General features: G+C 40.9%; 1 protein-coding gene across 2 annotated transcripts in view; it reads right to left on the bottom strand.

The window, feature by feature from the left end:
• Positions 1-16,456, bottom strand: part of tiam1.L (T cell lymphoma invasion and metastasis L homeolog) — a 228,642-nt gene that overhangs the window by 154,107 nt on the left and 58,079 nt on the right. The window lies entirely within an intron of this gene.

Raw genomic sequence — 16,456 nt, 5'->3', positions numbered from 1 at the left:
CTACTGATACGTGATCCATTCATGGGCACACGGATAAATCCCTGAACCAACGCAACGGCTGGTCAGAAGGAACACAATGCCCAGATCTCCAGAATCAACGGAATACTCATGAGCTCCAGAAAAATATACGAAACTGTCTAGGACCGTCAGCGGCCGAAAAGGCTTTAGAAACAGCCGCCCTTCCGAGGTAATTATGAAACTTTCTTTATTCCCGCAATGTGGTTTTTAAACAATTCGGGGAAGTAAAACATTTCAACTTTTCAATTGGTCTTTTTTTTTTTTTTTTTTTTTATAGTTTTTAAAGTTTTTTTGCCTTCTTCTTCTTTTCAGCTTTCAAATGAGGGTCACTGACCCCATCTAAAAAAAATTCTCTCTGAGGCTACACGTGTATGGTTATTGCTACTTTATTCCTCTTCTTTCTATTCAGCCCCTCTCATTCATATTCCAGTCTCTTATTGAAATCAATGCATGGTTGCTGGGTAATCTGGACCCTAACAACCAAGTTGCTGAAATTACAAACTGGAGAGCTGCTGAATAAAAAGCTAAAAAACCACAAATAATAAAACATAGAATATCATTCTCTTCATCATACTAAAAGTTAACTCAAAGGTGAACAACCCCTTTAAGTTAACTTTTAGTAAGTTATAGAATGGTTAGTTCTAAGCAACTTTTCAATTGGTCGTCATTATTTATAGTTTTTTAAATTATTTGCCTTCTTCTTCCAACTCTTTCCAGCTTTCAAATGGGGGTCACTGACCCCATCTAAAAACAAATGCTCTGTAAGGCTACACATTTATTGTTATTGCTACTTTTTATTACTCATCTTTCTATACAGTCCTCTCCTTTCATATTCCAGTCTCTTATTAAAATCACAACATGGTTGCTAGGGGAATTTTGACTATAGCGACCAGACTGCTTAAATTGCAAACTAGAGAGATCCCCATGCTTGCTCCAACATTGTTTGGTAGTTTCCATGGGAACGTCACAATGTTCTCAGTTGCCTCTAGAGGGAGCTCTTAACTACATTTTATTATCTTGTATTGTTTTGTTTTAATCTGTTTTATTAAATAAACAAAACAGAGAACATAGTGCGTCCAACAGGACCTAGCAGTCAGTAGAACCTTGCTGGAGAGCCTGGGGATTTAGTATAGTGACTGATGAAAACCAAAATCAGGTTGATATTTTAGTATGACGTAGACAAGGGGATTCTAAGACAATTTGCAGTTGGTCTTTGTAACACAGGTATGGGACCTGTTATCCAGAATGCTCGGGACCTGGGGCTTTCCAGATGTAATTTGGATCTTCATGCCTTAACTCTACTAGAAAATCATGTAAACATGAAATAAACCCAATAGACTGATTTTGCTTCCAATAAGGATTAATTATATCTTAGTTGGGATCAAGTACAAGTTACTGTTTTATTATTACAGAGAAAAAGGAAATAATTTTATAAAATTTGGATTATTTGGATAATATGTAGTCTATGGGAGATGGCCTTCCCGTAATTCGCAGGTTTTTGATACCGGGTTTCTGGATAACTGATCCCATACTTGTACTACGTAGCATGTTACATTTATGGCATGATCTCTGCCAGGATATTCCAGAGTTGACAATTATTGTGGTCCAGTCTGTTCTACAAATTTCTGGTTGAAATCTGATAAGCAAAATGGCTACAATTGGGCAATATGCCCCATGTGCCATAAGCATTTACAAAATCTCACCAGCAGGAATTATACTCTGAATTATACTATGAATATACTCTGAATTATGCTCCGAAAGCAGGTGAAATGCAACATGCTGCGTCCCAACCTGCATTTGGCGCTTACATGCGTCTGTGTGAGTACAGCCCCCTTCAAAATGATTGAGTGCGTCTACTCCTGCGCTCCCCTACTGCTGAACGGAACAAAGCGCAAACGCACGGGAGCACAGGGAAAACCACCTGTGTGTAAGAGCCCTAATTCCATCACAACAGCAACCCCCTGCCACTGGTTTCAAATAGGAAAGGAAGCTGCCACAACTCACCAATCAAATTGTATATACTGTAAGTATGCATGCCTTTCATTTAAAGGACTTGCTCACCTTTAATTAACTTTTAGTATAATTTAGAGAGTGCTTTTCTGAGTTAATTTGCAATTGGTTTTCGTGTTTTATTTGTGTTTTTTGAGCCATATAAGATTTTTAATCAGCAGCTCTCCAATTTCAGCAGTCTGGTTGCTAGGGTCCAAATAACCCTAGCAACCATGCACTGATTTGAATAAGAGACTGGAATATGAATAGGAGATGCCTGTATAGAAAGATGAGAAATAAAAAGTAGCAATAAGTAACCTTACAGAGCATCTGTTTTTTTTAGATGGGGTCAGTGACTCCCCATTAGAAAGCTGGAAAGAGTAAGAAGAAGGAGGCAAATAAATGAAAAAACTAGGGATGCACCGAATCCACTTATTTGGATTCGGCCAAACCCCTGAATCCTTTGCGAAAGATTCGTCCGAAAACCAAATCTGCATATGCAAATTAGGGTTGGGAAGGGGAAAACATTTTTTACTTCCTTGTTTTGTGACAAAAAGTGACGCACTTTCCCCACCCATACGCAAATTAGGATTCACATTTGGTTTCGGCCTGGCAGAAGGATTAGGCCGATTCCGAATCCTGCTGAAAAAAAGCAGAATCCTGGCCGAATACCGAACCGAATCCTGTATTCGTTGCATCCCTAGAAAAAACTATAAAAAAAATTAAAAGCTGTTGGCCAATAGAAAAGTTGCTTAGAAGTGGCCATTCTATAACATACTAAAACGTAATTTAAATGTGAACCACCCCTTAATGAAACCATGACAGAATCGCTTTTAGTGCAAGCATGGGAAAAGGAACGGTAATCAGATTCTCATTCCAGGAATACAATAATTGCTTGTCTTACATTTAACCTAGGTGGATATTTCCCCTTTAACATGTATAAGCATTGTGTCGATGCCGCCTACAGAACAGAGAGCAGTTGGCTAAGGGATCTTATACCCTGCAGAACTGGAGCATTGTCTCTCTGACCTTAATGCAAAGTGCTCAGTGGAGCAAGTCATATGCAGAGAGAGAGCCATGTCTAAATGTCAGGCAAGCTAGCCTCAAATGGACCCTACAAAAACAACAGGCTGAAAGGCGCATTTATTACAAGGACAGAATAAATTCCATATTGCACTGCTGAGTTCTACCGCCACAGGACTGACAATACTGGGAGTTGCTGGGGATATACTGGGAGTTGCAGTCTAACAATAGCCTAAAAGGCTGCTGTGTGTGTTTGTATTTCCATGCCTGTTCCAGTTGGCTTGGACTGGACACAATAAGCAGATAAAGTCAGGCACAAAGAAAAGAAGAATAAATATAGAAGAGAAGGAATGAACAGGTTGCATTGGGATAAGCCCAGGTCAGATCAGGACAGGGTGTTCCATACACAGCCCTGTGATTTAGGTGGCCACAAAATTCCTTGCTATGGCTTGTGGTTGCCCTGGGCTATGATTCCATATGGCACATGGTCCAAGGAATGCTGGGAAATATCTAGCACCCAGAGGGGATTTATATCAATATAGAAACATATGAATGAATCAGATATAGGACAATGTATTACCTGGTACAGGTATGGGACCTGTTATACAGAATGATCGAGACCTGGGGTTTCCCTGATAACAGATCTTTCCATAATTTGAATCTTCATTCCTTAAATCATGTAAGCATTAAATAAACCCAATAGGCTGGTTTTGCTTTCCATAAGGATTTATTATAGATTTATTATATATACATATATATACATATATATATATATATATATATATATGTGTATATATATATATATATATATATATATATATATATATATATATATATATATATATATATATATATATATATATATATATATATATATATATATATATATATATATATATATAGTTTGGATCAAGTACAAGGTACTATTTTATTATTACAGGTATGGGATCCCTTATCAAGAAAGCTCAGAATTACGGAATAGTCTCCCATAAACTCCATTTTATCCAAATAATCAAACTTTTGAAAAATTATTTACTTTTTCTCTGTAATAATAAAACAGTAACTTGTACTTGATCCCAACTAAAATATAATTATTCTTTATTGGAAGCAAACCCTAGATTGTGGTTTACATGATTTTCTAGTAGACTTAAGGTATGAAGATCAAAATTATGGAAAGATCCATTATCTGAGCATTCTGGATAACAGGTCCTATACCTGCTGTGGGGGCAGCCATTCAAGCACAGGATACACAGTAGATAACAGATAAGAACTACTATAGTTTATATAAACAAGCTGCTGTGTAGCCATGGGGGCAGCCATTCAAACACAGGATACACAGTAGATAACAGATAAGTACTATTATAGTTGATATAAACAAGCTGCTGTGTAGCCATGGGGGCAGCCATTCAAGCACAGGATACACAGTAGATAACAGATAAGTACTACTATAGTTGATATAAACAAGCTGCTGTGTAGCCATGGGGGCAGCCATTCAAGCACAGGATACACAGTAGATAACAGATAAGTACTACTATAGTTTATATAAACAAGCTGCTGTGTAGCCATGGGGGCAGCCATTCAAGCACAGGATACACAATAGATAACAGATAAGTACTACTATAGTTTATATAAACAAGCTGCTGGGTAGCCATGGGGGCAGCCATTCAAGCACAGGATACACAGTAGATAACAGATAAGTACTACTATAGTTTATATAAACAAGCTGCTGGGTAGCCATGGGGGCAGCCATTCTAGCACAGGATACACAGTAGATAACAGATGCACACTGTAACATATCATTGTATTCTATTACAGAGCTTATCTGTTATCTGCTAAGAAACAATCTCAGCCAAAGTAACAGCTCCAGCTCTGTATCCCTTAAAACTGCTCCTAAACTCCCCTACGGGTGCTCAGTGCACGGCGTCCCCACTGTACATATGTCACCAAACCAAAAAGGAGACGGCATTCAAGTAAGGGGAAGGCAGGTTTATTGCAGTGTCCTGCAAAGAAGATACACTTTACGCGTTTCCCCTTAATCATAAACTTTGCGAAGCATTGCTTATTATTAAGGGATTGTGCCTCGAAAACTCGTAAAGTGTATCTTCATTGCAGGACACTGTAATAAACCTGCCTTCCTCGTACCGGAGTGCTGTCTCCTTTTTGGTTTGGTGATATCTGCTAAGCAACCTGCGCATGTTCTCCTTTTTCAGGTTGAATGGTTGCCCCCATGGCTACACAGCAGCCTATTTTTATAAAAATATTCTAAGGCAAACACATAACTTTAACCAAAGCAAGGGGGACCGTACATGGTATGTTACTTTAAAATGCTTTTATTTTTTTGGTGCTACTGTTCCTTTAAGTCCAGGGCTCTTTAGGCATGTAACTTCCACTGGTGAGGCCGGAGGGCTGCCCACATGCTACCGTTTACATGGTGAATGTAACGTGTGCCCGTATGCAAGCAATACACTCTTTCCACAACAATGTGAGTCTAACAGCAGGGGCCCCAATTACACTGGAATGATGGGAATACAAAGTGGATTGTGAGCAAAGAGCATGCTAATTTGCACCAGGTTTTTCCACTAAGCCATTTGGTAATGACTCATAACGAGTCCAATAGAAGAGTCTCTTCTTCTCACTTTGTCTCAGACTTACAGATAAGGAAGAGTTCGTTATACAGGAGTTAAACAGAGTGTTCTCAAATGTATAGAGCTCTATTGTAGCATCATTTATGAATATGGTTCCCCTCCAATAGATCCCCTATTACAGACTGAAGTATCAAGTAAAAAAAATATCAATATTGTTACTTTTTTATCGCTGCCTTTCCAGTTTGCAGGTTGATGAATTTATCCCCTTCCCCTTGCTCTGTGCTGCCTGCTGACCTCTCTTTTATCACCAATGACCACTACTAATCCCCATTTTAACCAATTCCCTTTCATCTCTCCCAAAATGAGAGGCACCAATGAAAGCACAGCCTCCTCTACTTAATCCTGTTCTGTTCAGCTAACGAGGTGCAGGTTAGAGAGATTAAACTCATTCCCACACACTAGCTAATTAATGGAGATGTCAATTCTGACATAGCAAGTGGGAATGTAAAATATAAAGAAATTTGATACGTTAACATTAAAGTAAACGTTTACATGTTAGAGAAGTCTATTCTAAGCAGCTTTGCAGTTGGTCCTAGGAATTATTCACTCTTATTGCCTTCATAGTAGTGATGTGCTTTTTGTTGACCCGCAAAGAATGTTGCCTTCTTTTTCTGACTCTTTCCAGCTTTCAAATGGGGGTCAGTGACCCCATCTAAAAAAACAAGGGGCATTTAAATCACTGTGGTTCTCTAGGTTAGGACCAAAATGCCTCTCTTCCCCAGTGTATGGCACACACCTATGCTGGTGATCTGATTCTGGATTCTGATTCGTTTAAAGTCTTACCCCCATATGTAATAAAAGGCACTAAGTTTGCCCAGGAGCAACCAATAAGATGTTTGCTTTTAAACGGGTGACCAATAAATTCTACCTGCTGATAGCTATAGGTTATGCACCTAGGCAAAACCTAGTGCCTTTTATTATATAACCCTATTAGTGTGTAGCCAAACCCAAACCAAACCCCTTAAAGGAACAGTTCAGTGTAAAAACGAAAAATGGGTTAATAGATAGGCTGTGCATTAGTTATGTGCGGATAGGCAGGTTTACCCGCGGGTCAGGCGGGTTCGGGCCGACCCCGCACCTCCATTTGTGGGTGGCGGACACCCGGAATTGCTGGCTTCCGACCACCTGCTTGATTTTTTAAAGACACGCGCCTCCTGCTCTGCCCCTTTTGTGATACGTCATCGGTGGGTCGTCACGGGCCTTAAAATGAAAGCAGGAGGTCGGGCTTGGGCGGGTTAGGGTTGGATGCGGTCGGGTTTCACCCAACCGGCACATCACTACTGTGCATAATAAAAAAATGTTTCTAATATAGTTAGTTATACATAGTTAGCCAAAAATGTAATGTATAAAGGCTGGAGTGACTGGATGTGTAACATAATAGCCAGAACACTACTTCCTGCTTTTCAGCTCTCTAACTCTGAGTTAGTCAGTGACTATAAGGGGGGGCACATGGGACATAACTGTTCAGTGAGTTTGCAATTGATCCTCAGCATTCAGCTCAGATTCAAAAGCAACAGATGACCATGTGCCCCCCCCCCTCAAGTCACTCAGTTACTGCATGGTAACCAATCAGTGGAAACCAAGAGAGCTGAAAAGCAGGAAGTAGTGTTCTGGCAATTATGTTACACATGAAGTCACTCCAGCCTTTAGACCTTTCATTTTTGCCTAACTAACTATATTAGAAACATTTTTTATTTTGCACATTTATATCTATTTGCCCAGTTTTTATTTTCACACTGAATTGTTCCTTTAAAAGTAATGTGACAAGTAAGAGTGATAATTTTTGTTAACAGACAATGGAATTGTTTTATTTTTTACATTTTGGAAATGTGGAGGATTTGATGTACGGCCACTTCATTTAAATCAGAAATATCCATTTAAAAAGATGCTTGCAATAAGAAATAGTATTTTCCAGGTAACCAGCTTTGCTTGGGCAGCGCCGGAAAGTTTCTAAATACAGATCTGCCCCTTACCAGCATTACTTTTATTCACCGTAATAATTAAACAGCGGGGTAGGGACCAGTTTTTTCATTTTGCAGCGGCCCAATAATAAAAAGAAGCCAGCGTGTGAGTAAATAACAGACCCCTGAGTTCCAGGGCACGACACAGAAATTATTTTTATCCAGAAATAAGGCTGGTGAGTAATGCCGCCAGATTGAAGCGAGTGGGCATTCTCCTATAGAATTGATTGAATCACCCGCCAGCCGCACTTCCCGCACCCCTCGATAATAATCCGGGAGTTTGTAAACATGTGAAGGCGCGTGTCACTCGGCTCACAAAAAAAAACATATGCAAATTAGGATTTGGATTCGGTTCAGGCAAATCTTTCACAAAGGATTCAGGGATTCGGCCGAATCTCAAATAGTGGATTCGGTGCAAATCTTCCCATGTGCCCAGTGCCGGATTCACTGGGCGGGCGACCCTAGGCTGTGCGCTCCGTGTGGTCCTAGCGCCCGCACTACCACATGCTGGCGCAAAAGCCAGTGTTCGAGCGCCGGAGCACTGGGGAGCACAGGCTCCCCACAGAGCGGCTGGGCCGCATGCCGCCCCCAAAAATGTGCCGCCCTAGGCCCGGGCCTATGTGGCCTCGCCGCAAATCCGGGCCTGCATGTACCACCACACTAAGGGATGTTCCTTTTAGGAAAGACAATGCCAGTAATACTTGTCATCAATGTCAATGCACAATGTGCCAACTGCACCAGTCTTTGTACATGGGTGAGATTAAATAAGATGAAATAAATCCCTATTTCTTAACATTTTCCTTATAGGAGAAGGAATACCATTTTCTACTTGGGGATGCCAAAAGTTAGGCACCCCCAACGGACTACTTTTACTTACCTGACACCCAGGGCCGGTGCTTCTATCAGCAGAAAACTGCACCGGCCCGGGGATCTTCTAGCGATCACCAGGGAGCGATCATCTTCCTGCTTCTCTGGGTCTTCTCGCGGGTGCACATGCGCAGTAGAGTGAAAAGCTGAACTTTATACGAAAAAGCCGGCTATTTTATTCTACCATGCATGCGTCTGCCCCGGGAAATTTAAAAACCGAAGAAGCAGGAAGAGGATCGCTCCGTGGTGCTCGCTAGAAGAACCCCAGTTTTTTGCTGATAGGAGCACCGGCCCTGGGTATCAGGTAAGTAAAATCAGTCACTTGGGGGTGCCTAGCTTAAGTAGAAAATGTTATTCCTTCTCCTTTAAAACCATTAACTAGCGCCGTTCTCGCTGTTCGGTCAGCTGATTCCCAACCTGCAGATGTTTTAGCAGGGGGATAACGTGAAGCATTAATGTATCCAACACCCACGCAGCCTCCGCATAACACAGTGCTGGTTATAAGCCCCGCTTGTTCATACAACACCTTTTCCATGTGACCCCCTCCCTGAAAACTACGTGCGATACTTCATAAATCTATCGGAAAAGAAATTATGTTTAGGAGACTTTTTTTTCTGTCTTACCATGACTGCTTTGTGTCTGCAGGAGACCGTTAAACGTTCCACGGGCGAGTCAGTCATTCTGCAGTCACATAACAGGGTGCAAGAAGCAGGTCTTTGTGCGACGATCATACAGGGTCTACTGTGCAGCCATAAAACACGGGGTGATGAAAAGTCACTGTGTTCAGAGAAGGTGTAACAACATGTCTGTTTATGTACCTACCCACCCTCTCACCGCCCCCTTAACCAGTACAGGGGGGAAAATATTAAAAATAGAAGAAGAAAGGAAAAAGGAGTGAGCCTTTGGCTTTGCTGGGAGAATTGGCCCTGGAGAAAAGGAGAATGTTTCAGTGCTCTGGCACCGAGGGGAATTCATTCTATTCTTGTTAAATGCAGGTGTGCCCGAGCCCGGACTATTTCAGCACAGGAAACCTCTGTTTGGATAAATCCTTAGCACATCATAAAGCTCTCATTGGAGACACAGGCAAGGCAGCAGCCCCATCGTAATTGCACACAGAGCAGTACATTTTGTCAGAGGTCGTTAAACCTCCACCCCCGTAAACCCCCTTAGTTCTAACTTGCTTGCTGCCTGGTTAAACTTACATATGGGGAAGTAGTGGGAGAAGAGCCCATGAAGTGGGGTTCACCTATATATAAAAGGAAATTAGAAATTTAGAGGCCCGTTAAACCGGGCTATCCATGCCCAAGTCTGCCTGGGCCCCCCAAGGGACACTGACAATTAAAGAAGAACTAAAGCTTAACTAAAGAAGTCGCTAGAAATGTTGTACATTATGTTTTGTGCTTCTGTACCAGCCCAAGGCAACCACAGCCCTTTAGCAGTAAAGATCTGTGTCTCCAAAGATGCCCCAGTAGCTCCCCATCTTCTTTTCTGCTGATTCACTGCACATGCTCTGTGCTGCTGTCACTTACTGAGCTTAGGGACCCACTCACAATATACAGTACACATAGAATAGAAATGTCACAATATAAGGCTGATTAGTAATTAATACAGATAATTACTACATGGCAGCACAGAAACCAGTGCAATTAGCATCAGAATTTAATAATCAGCCCTGTAGCATCAGCTTATATTACAGACCAACCTCATTTTCTGCTGGATAATTAATGACGAGCCCTAAGCTTAGCTTCTCAACAGCCAATCAGAGCCCACTGAGCATGTGAGTGTCACAGACACTTTCCAAGATGGTGACCCCCTGTGACAAGTTTGAAGTCCTGGATCATTGCTGCTATTGACAAGCTGAAACTTTAGCCTCGTGCAATAAGTTCACTATATAAAATATGGCATTTTTAGCCATTCATTTTTAGGGTTTAGTTCTCCGTTAAAAGGGTTGTTCACCTTTGAGTTAACTCTTAGTATGAGGTAGGCAATGATACTTGGCTGGTTTCTAGGGTCCAAATTACCTTAGAAACCATAAATTGATTTAATTACGACTGGAATATGAATATTAGAGGCTGGAATAGAAAGACGAGTAATAAAAAGTAGCAATAACAATACATTTGCTGCTTTACAGAGCATTTGCTTTTTAGATGGGGGTCAGTGACCCACTTTTGAAAGCAGTAAAAATAAAATAAATAAAATAAAAAAACTATATAAATTAAATAATCAAGACAAGTTAATTTAAAGGTGAAACCACCCCTTTAAGAAGAATGGGGCCTTTAAACAGGGGGGAGGGGCCTATTACCAATATTTATTGAAATTACATATGAATTAGGGTCTTATGGGGCAACTATACTTCCTGGGCCCCCCTGCAGCTGCAGAATCTGCTTGCTCTAGTTATGCCCTTGAAAGCGATGATCCACCCAAACCACACAAGTCCTGCCCCCTTTATAACATGATATTTGCCCCTCTGTCACAGGCATGTGTCATATCATCTGAGATCTGCTCTGTCCAAACAGCCCCCCATGCTGATGTGCATGTGAATAATATTGGGTCGTATGGTAGAAAACTGCCAGACCGAAACTGGTCATGTATGGGCAGTTTTGGAAACGTACAAGATATCCACTCGATATATAGAAGAATTAATTGGAACAGGATATATATATATGTAACAAGTTATGCAACACAACTTTCTAATCTATAACCTGCAGCTGCTGTTAAACTATAACTCTCCAGCCTCCATTCACTATTTACCTTATTCAGCACATACTATGAGCTTAGTCCAGATTAATCTTCCCAGTGACTCCAGACTCCGGATACATATTGGAAAGGATTCACACAAACAGAAGTGCGGAGGCCAAATGATCGGAGGTAACCTCTGCTTGTCTCACTGCCTCTGGCTTGAGTTTATTAATACAATCAGAGCCACGTCCGGAACAACTGTCACGTTACGTCTGCATCACTGGCAGCAAGATGTTCTAGGAAGAAACAACAAGAACCTGTTCCAGTATCGGAGCGAATCTGACTTCACGGAACAAGAAACCCCACGGATAGACCCACAAGGGTAAATCTTGATCTTCCTCAGACTGCTCCGCTGTCCAACAATTACAGGCAAATACTAAATACATTATGTCTCAAACTCTGCTTGTATCCAAGGCAACGTGATCTTTTCCACAATCAGACTTAAAATCAACAATTTGGTGCTCAAAAGCACTTTCCTTGCAAGATGTGTATCAGCAGGAAGACACGACTTGTCATCAGCAACGATCAGCTGCGGTCCAATGTCTCATTCTCATAAATAATGGGCAGGTTCCGCCTGCTAAATGTTTACTCAACTGTCATAAAAGGACTTTTTATAAATGCCATTGAGCTGCTTCCTTTGCTTTCCTAACTGTATTAGTCTTAAAATTTAAGGAACAGTAACACCAAAAAAGAAACATGTTCTAAAGTAATTAAAATGTAATGTACTGTTGCCCTGAATTGGTAAAACTGGTGTGTTGGCTTCAGAAACACTACTATAGTTTATATAAACAAGATGCTGTAGCCATGGGGGCAGCCATTCAAGCACAGGATACACAGTAGATAACAGATAAGTACTACTATAGTTTATATAAACAAGCTGTTGTGTAGCCATGGGGGCAGCCATTCAAGCACAGTATACACAGTAGATAACAGATAAGTACTACTATAGTTTATATAAACAAGCTGCTGTGAAGCCATGGGGGCAGCCATTCAAGCACAGGATACACAGTAGATAACAGATATGTACTACTATAGTTTATATAAAAAAGCTGCTGTGTATCCATGTGGGCAGCCATTCAAGCACAGGATACAGAGTAGATAACAGATAAGTACTACTATAGTTTATATAAACAAGCTGCTGTGTAGCCATGGGGGCAGCCATTCAAGCACAGGATACATAGTAGATAACAGATAAGTACTACTGTAGTTTATATAAACAAGCTGCTGTGTAGCAATGGGGGCAGCCATTCAAGCACAGGATACAAAGTAGATAACAGATAAGTACTACTATAGTTTATATAAACAAAGTTTATTTAAACAAGCTGCTGTGTAGCCATGGGGGCAGACATTCAAGCACAGGATACACAGTAGATAACAGATAAGTACTACTATAGTTTATATAAACAAGCTGCTGTGTAGCCGCAATTGTCGACTTCCTAACGGTTTCTGTTTAACCAAGTGTACTGCATACCAAAAAGTTTATCTGAAGATGAGGCAAGGGAGACTGCAGCCAGACAGCCAGGGTATAAAGACAGGCAGGACTGAATCTGTCAGTCTGTAACATGTTTGTAAACTCCAGGGCAAACAAACCAAGAAGTTAAGCTGGCCATAGATGTTGAGATTTTTAAAAGATCAGATCCTCATCATGAGACCACAATTTTCTCAGAACAAACGATCGTACGAATTGACCATCAACTAAAAAGACCAATTTGCCAGGAAAACAAAGGGGAGCTGCCTGCTTGGCCCTGCAAACACTAGATTGCACTGGGACCGACAAAGATTTTTTGACCTGGCTGATCAATTTCCTGACAGATGTCGGCCGAAAAATCGTAAGATGTACGATCGTTCAAATCCCACTAACCGCGCGATAATTTTGAAGGATTGGGCGGACTTCCCTAAAATCGGTCGTTCGGCAAGAAGAATCGTCGTGTCTATGGGGATTTTGCATTGCCCTCAAGACTTATATATGAGATGAAAAAAAATAAATAAAAAGAAAACTAAACTCTCAAAACAAATAAATGTAAAATGTGTCAGAGCTCTCTTCTAGGCACTGTTTGAAATTGACATAATTTTTTTCTACTTTTCAAGAGTTTTTACACTGCTGATAGAATGGATTTGAATCAACAGCGCCACCTGCTGTACAATACATCCAACTGGCTACAGTTTGCTAAAAACACTCTCCTTAGAACTGACCCGAAAAAGGTCACGTGACTCTTTCCTGCTTAATAACTTCATTTTCTAAGTAAAGAGACAATTTGCAATTGGATTTGATTTTTTATTATTTGTGGTTTTTGAGTTATTTAGCTTTTTATTTAGACACTCTCCAGTTTGCATTTTCAGCCATATGGTTTCTAGGGTCCAAATTCCCCTAGCAACAATGCACTGATTTGAATAAGAGACTTGAATATGAATAGGAGAGGGTCTGAATAGAAAGATGAGTAATAAAAAGTAACAATAACAATACATGTGTAGCCTTACAGAGAATTTGTTCTTAATTAGGGTCAGTGACCCTCATCTGAAAGCTGGAAAGAGTCTGAAGAAGAAGGGAAACAATTCAAAAACTATAAAAAATAAATAATGAAGATCAATTGAAAAGTTGCTTAGAATTAGCCTATACCATAATAAAAGTTAACTGAAAGAGTGAACCACCCCTTTAATAAAAAATTAAAACATTTGCCAGAAAAAAAACTATTATAGTACCAGATAGACAACCCACGAGCCCCAAATCTTATCAAATTTATCTGATACTCCTCTAGCTTCATAGGTAAGTTTTATAAATGGCAGCACTTTGTTGACTAGGTTAACCCATTGAGAAACAGTAGGGGAAATAAAGGGTTCCGCCTATTGTAGTATAATGGCTTTTTTAGCCTACAACAGAAGCATTCTACACAATATACAACAGAGTTTTACTTTGAGGCAACATTTCATCCATAATACACAAACAAAATATGTGTGAAACAATGTGGGGAATAGCAAGATTAGCATTTAACATTTTCATAATCCCTTTCCAATATTTCCCAATCTTAGGACATTACCATATAATATGAAAAGAAATCAGCTTGAGGGAATTGAAGATCTATTGGGATAAATTCTACTTGGCTTAACGGGAGTGTAATAAGAACTGATGCAACATCTTAAAATTAATCAATTTATCTCTTGTAGAAATTAAAAAATAATAAAGTGAATCCGTAGTTTCTTCCCATTGTTCATCTGTGATTATGGTTGCCACCTTTTGCCGAGTCCACGTGGTCCCCAACCGGCGGGCTGGCCGCGGAGCTCAGCCCACAAAAACAAGGCGCGCCGAATTGGACACAGAATCGCCAAAATTGGATGCGGCGTGTCCAAACTTGCTGCCGACGCCCGACTGACCCTCCCCGACCCCACCCCTGGTCCCTGCAATAAAGAAAAAAACATTTTTGCACTGGTCCCCGGTAAAAAAAAGGTTGGGGACTGCTGCAGACCGGGAGGAGGGGGTGGGGCTGGCTTCAGGGGGGCCCAATGACATCAGGGGCAGGCCCAATGACATCAGGGGCAGGCCCAATGACATCAGGAGCAGGCCCAATGACATCAGGGGCAGGCCCAATGACATCAGGAGCAGGCCCAATGACATCAGGGGCAGGCCCAATGACATCAGGGGCAGGCCCAATGACATCAGGGGCAGGCCCAATGACATCAGGAGCAGGCCCAATGACATCAGGAGCAGGCCCAATGACATCAGGAGCAGGCACAATGACATCAGGAGCAGGCCCAATGACATCAGGGGCAGGTCCGATGACATCAGGAGCAGGCCCAATGACATCAGGGGCAGGTCCGATGACACAACGATAGCTGATCACAGGCAGTGTTTACCCGGACAGTCGTCCTGAAAACTGGGCTGTCCGGGTGAAAACCAGATGTAGAAAATACGCCAATACCTTAGTATGCTGCAACGGGGGTGATCCCAATTTATTCCATAGTGCTGCCAGACACAGAAACCAGTAAACGCATGTTTAAACTGTAAATACTGACATCGTTCAATGTGACGACCTTGCGTAAAATTTTATATCAACCGGATATTTTCTAATGGATTACAGCTTTGTGGATGAGGCTTTCTCCATAACCCAGTAATGCCATTGGCTCAGCTAATTTGCTTTTTATATGAGAACGCATATATATGAGACGGGTGGATTTCTTACAAACCAAATGGGAACATTCCAAATAACGTAGGCATCTTGGTTGCTATTGCGGCAGATATGGATTCCCTGCAAACTAAAATCCCACCAGTCTTAAAACTCTTGAAATTCCCACCTCTTCAATCCTCATACAGTATATAATTAATAAAGATAAATTTCATCCGGCATAACATCCTTCAGCTATGCCAAACTGTATTACAGTCTCTCCTTGATCATAAAGCAAAAATAGAGGGGGCAATTACATGCGCTTGCAAAATGCATGCCTCCCTTCATATACTGCAGAACTACAACTACCAGAAATAAATCTCAACAAACAATTTAGCAGGGAAGATCTGTGCCTCCAAAGATGCCCCAGTAGCTCCCCATCCTCTTTGCTGTTGATTCACTGCACATGCTCTGTGCTGCTGTCACTTACTGAGCTTAGGGCCCCACTCACAATAATATCCTTATATTTTACAAGAGGGGGTACTTTATTCACTGTATAATGTACTGTTTAACTGCACTGGAAAAACCAGGTTGTTGCTTCAGAAACACCAGTTTAGTGTAGATAAACAAGCTGCTGTGTAGCCATGGCATAGGTTAACTAGCAGATAACAGATAAGCTCTGTAGAATGCTATTATATTCTACAGAGCTTATCTGCTCTGTAACTAGATCCTTTATCACACTGAATAGCTGCCCATGGCTAAATACCACATTTTTTTTTCTATCGTTGCTTTAATGGGACAGTATACATCTAAAAACACCTGCTTAAACTTAACACAATTCAACGCAAGTCCTATTTATTGTGTTAACATTATACCATATTTATTTTCACCATTATAAAGCACTCGTTTTTAAAGCTGGGCAACTTTCACAAACATTACATCCCCTTTCTTTATAAACAGTTCAATTTCATCAGATCTCCTTATCTACCTTTTAACAAACAAACCTCTTTCTCTAAGTAGCAGCCTTTGAGCAGCTCATTGTCAGGGGCTTCACACTGGACTGGTAATTCGTTTTATCAGCTGCTTTGAAGTTCTTCAGGATCAGGAAGTACTAGAG

The sequence above is a fragment of the Xenopus laevis genome, chromosome 2L, assembly GCF_017654675.1.
Source record: "Xenopus laevis strain J_2021 chromosome 2L, Xenopus_laevis_v10.1, whole genome shotgun sequence".
In the NCBI taxonomy this organism is placed as follows: domain Eukaryota; kingdom Metazoa; phylum Chordata; class Amphibia; order Anura; family Pipidae; genus Xenopus; species Xenopus laevis.
The sequence above is the reverse complement of the archived record's forward strand: the minus strand, read 5'-3'. Positions and strand labels throughout refer to the sequence as shown.